This window comes from Bubalus kerabau, chromosome 8, assembly GCF_029407905.1.
Source record: "Bubalus kerabau isolate K-KA32 ecotype Philippines breed swamp buffalo chromosome 8, PCC_UOA_SB_1v2, whole genome shotgun sequence".
Classification (NCBI taxonomy): domain Eukaryota; kingdom Metazoa; phylum Chordata; class Mammalia; order Artiodactyla; family Bovidae; genus Bubalus; species Bubalus kerabau.
Genome location: NC_073631.1, coordinates 96,902,244 through 96,906,570, shown reverse-complemented (window position 1 = coordinate 96,906,570; position 4,327 = coordinate 96,902,244). Strand labels below are relative to the sequence as shown.

The following is a 4,327-nucleotide window of genomic DNA, read 5'->3' as shown; positions in this document are numbered from 1 at the left end:
GCATGGCAGATGTGTCTCTCTCTTCTCAAACACCAGACACTGGAAAGCCAGTTGCTGCAGTGGAAGGGCTGGTGGGCTGTGGGTTTTTGATGGTGGATTAGTCTCATGTAAGGGTTCTCAAAGCTCTGCCCTAAGTGTTCCGACGGCTGACCTGAACCTTCCAGGACTGGCAGTCATCCCCTGCACTGGTTCCACTGGGGCTTCTAGGGGTAAGAGGCCCACTGGAAAAGGAGACAGCTGGCTTGGGGAGGGTGATGGAGGTAGCAATGAAGCTTCCCTCTTCTCATCCTGGGCCCCCAGCTGAGCTCCATTAACAGAGACACTTCTGGAGGGTTTAATGTGTGTGCTCCCCACCCCCTGATGTTATCTGCCCTGCCCTGGAGGTCTCTCTCTTCTGGGAGCCAGACTTCTGCCTTCTCAGCTCTCCTGGGAAGGTGGCATGGGGGAAGGGCGGGGGCTGGAAGCCTTTTGGACCAGGAGAACAAGGACAACCTCCTGTGAAGATTATCGGGGGAGGTGAGATGCCCGAAGAGGCACCCCCTTGTGTGGAAACAGAACCCTTCATTGCCACTGATGAACCCCCAAGTCTGAGGTGTCTTTTATGAAACCAAAGGTATCTTGGTGGGTTTAAACACAAGGTGTGTTTACTTTCCGCAGTCACTGCCTTTGCCATGTTCTGTTGACTCTCCCTTCTAATTCCTTAATGAGGTTTTGAGTGAATTCCATAGCTTTGTAAATATGGTGCATCATTAGGCCCAGACCACGTGAAGCTTTAGTCTCAATACTGACTTCAACTTCACCCTCTTCCGTGCTCAGAGGGAAGGCAGGACCTGCAGTATTTGGGGATGAGGGTGTGGTCCAGAGCCTCTAGAATGGGGGGTGGAGCCTGGTTTTGCAGAAATCCTGTTAGTTATAAGCACTTTTCTCAATTCGAAGGACCCCAATAGCGCCTCTCCAGTTCCCTGCAGGTCTTATACAAATTGGGGAGGGATCAGCTGGAGTGGTACCTGGAGGCAGCTGGGCTTGTTTTGCCTCTTAGTAAGCCCTGGTGGCTCAGTGGTAAAGAATCCACCTGGATTCTGGGTTGGGAAGATCCCCTGGAGAAGGAAACGGCAACCCACTCCAGTATTCTTACCTGGGAAATCCCATGAACAGAGGAGCCTGGTGGGCTATACAGTCCATGGGGTTGCAAAAGAGTCGGACACAACCCAGTGACTAAACAACAAGAAGCCCTGGTGGAGGAGTGGCTCCTATGATTGGTGGTTTTCTAGAGAACGTAGGGGTTTGAATGTCCTCAGCTGTGTTTCCCAATGACCAGGGAATGGGTGAGCCCCGAACAGCCTCCAGCCGCACCATTTCACATGACTCAGTGGTCAGCTGCTCATCATGCTGGTCTCTCCTCCTCCCTTTCCTTAGCGACCTGCAAATAACTACCTACAGCCTCTCCCAGAATAATGTCAAAATTGAAAGCACACACATAAGACCCTCCTGAAGTGCCTCTGTTGATGGAGCTGGGCTGAGTGCCCAGGCTGGGAAGACGGAGCCTTCCTTGTGGCCTCCACTGCCCTCCCCAAGCCTGCGGCCTCATTTTCTAGCCAACCTCTCACCCTGAGAAGCCCCAGTGGAGCCAGTGCAGGGGGAGACTTCCATTCCAGGAAGGTTCAGATCAAGCTTCAGCCAACACTTATGGCAGAGCATTACTTTAAAGTAATGCTCAATGCTTTAAAAAACGTGGAAGATGCTGAATGTAATTACCATTAAACTTAAAAAAGAATTTTTTTTTGTGGTGCTTTCTTTTGAATAACTGATGACTTGTTCCTTTCTTCTAGTTACAGGAACCCCTTTACTGGGAGCGAAACGGGAACCTTCATCATATCACTATGTTGACCCCACAGTTGGCAAATGTGTGACCTCCTTTTATTTGGTCTTGAGTTCCTTTTTTTAAAATCTCATTGCACACATCCTTTATATAACCTGCTTCAAATTATTTTTCGAGAAAAATGTTTAAAAAACCAAAAAACCTTTTCTTTTGGGGATGATGAAAATGTGAAATTCGAAAATGTTTGTGTATGGTTACACATTGTAAATACACTAAAGCCCCTTGACTTATGCACTTTAAAGTGAATGCACCTAATAGAATGTAAATTATGTATCATTAAAACTTTTAAAAAACCTTGAGGTTATTGGGGGTGGTGGGAGCAGGGAGAAGGGACACGCTATTGATTATCCAATGACTCCTAATTTTCTGACTTAAGACATTCACAGACTCAGGAGGATCTTCGTAGAGGCAATGAAGGGCAGTGGGGAAGCTGTTAGGGATCCCAGCTTCACTGTTCCCTGGTTGACGCAGCTTCGGTGGAAACGATGGCAACTGCCATGCGGTGGATCCATATCCCAGCCCCTGCAAGGGCTGCTCCACCTGTGCGACGGCCAGCCCCGCAGCTGGGCTTGGCTACCCCGCCCCAAGGCTGATTAGTCCGGAGACACACGTGACTTCAGCGGGCCAATCAGCTGTGTCCTCCCCGATACCACCCCCTCCCTGTTGGGGAGTGCAAACTTGGGTTCCGAGGACACCGGTCCGTCTTTGTCAGGCACCTCCGGATTTCTGCTGTTCACATCCAGAGCGGTTTTGATCACCAGTGGACCCCAGGAGCTTTCGGTGTCTCATTCAGTCTGTGCAGGTGGGCCGGGCAATGCTGGGGCATGTCAGGACTCACAGTCAGGATGCTCGGCCTAGACCAAGCCAGCTCCCCTGGCTCATTTGCGGAACAGGAGTGACACCCGACTCAGCCACTTCATTGGGAGAGGCAAGCGACTCCACACTATTGGTGATATAGATCTCCAGAAACGTCTGTTGTCCATGGAGTTTAACCAGTGTTTTGTACCGATGAGAACTGTGGGTTAGGATAAAGAATCCTATTCTGTCTTTCATCTCTCTTAATTTTACTCTTGTGAATTAAAAAAAGAAAAAGCTCTCTATAAAAATAGTTCTGGTAAGGGAACTAGAAAATATTTCGGGTTTTGAGAGTCTTAATGGAAAAGCCACAGGAGGCACTCAGGGAGCAGAGGGCCGTGGGGGTACGGATGACTTCCACTGTCAGAAGTCTGGGAACAATGCCACCAGTCACGGGGCCCTGGGCTTCTCTGTGCCTGTAAGCTTAAACTTCATGGCCTAATGATGGGTGGTGGCTAATGTCCCTCCCAGCTTTAGAAGTCTCTTGCACACAAGGGCCAGGGGAGCCCAAAGACTGGTTGAGGTTTAGGCTTAACTGAAGACACCACAACCCAGCTTTGCCAAGATTTGGCCTGCTTCCTTGCCCAAAGCTTCCTGGGTTTTAACATCAACTGATCTCTCTCTGACTTTGGGCCCTGGGGCTTTTGGTTTTATTTTTTATTAACTTAGTTTTTTAATTTTCTGGCCACACTTCCTGGCATGTGGAGTCTTAGTTCCTTGATCAAAGGTTAAACCTGTGCCCCCTGCAGTAGAAGCTTGGAGCCTTAACCACTCAGATGCCAGGGAAGTGCCCCCTGGGGTTTTTAAAGAAAGCATAATGTGGGACATCCCTGGTGGTCTAGTGGTTAGGACTCTGAGCTTCTGCTGCAGGGTGCACAGGTTTGATCTCTGGTCTGGGAACTAAGATCTGCATGCCATGCAGTGCAGACAAAAAAAAAAAAAAAAAAAGGCGTAACATGACTGTTCATACTCAAGAATGTGTTCGAGCACCAGCAACTTCACTACCCTTCACCCTTGGCACAATCTCATAGGGCTGATTTTTCTTAGCAATAAAATCAACATTTTTACATCAAACATTATTTTTACATTTAACAAAGTTAACATTGGATTTTTGCAGAGCTATTTGGAAGTAATGAGAATGTGGGAATGGATGTTTTTGGGGTTCTGTGGATTTTGATTGAATAAGGAACCCCCGGGAAATTAAGGTCTCTCATTCAGTAGGATGTAGTGGTTGCTTGCCTGTATACAAGTTCCTGTGTGTGTTCGGGTGCGTGTGCATGCATGCATGGGTGTGTGCATGTGATGAAAAAGCCCAGCCACTGTGAGGATGCTCCTGGTATGGCACGCTCAGGTTAAGGACCATTAGCTCCTGCTCAGAACACACTGACCACTGGGAGAGCTGGGAGACCATGTGGGCTGAGCTCAGGACTCAGCTGGAGGTTCCTTTAAAAATGAGAATCTAGGGGCTTCCCTGGTGGCTCAGTAGTGAACAATCTGCCTGCCAATGTAGGAGACATGGGTTCAATCACGGATCCGGGAAGATCCTGTGTGCCGTGGAGCAACTAGGCCAGTGCGCCACAACTATGGAGCCTG

General features: G+C 48.9%; 1 long non-coding RNA gene across 1 annotated transcript; it reads left to right on the top strand.

Annotated features, from left to right (window-relative positions):
- Positions 1 to 1,318: 1,318 nt before the first annotated feature.
- LOC129659492 (uncharacterized) lies at positions 1,319 to 2,216 on the top strand. Its single transcript, XR_008718092.1, has 2 exons — positions 1,319 to 1,747; positions 1,830 to 2,216. It is a non-coding gene; the product is annotated as an uncharacterized LOC129659492 (long non-coding RNA).
- The last annotated feature ends 2,111 nt before the right edge of the window (positions 2,217 to 4,327 follow it).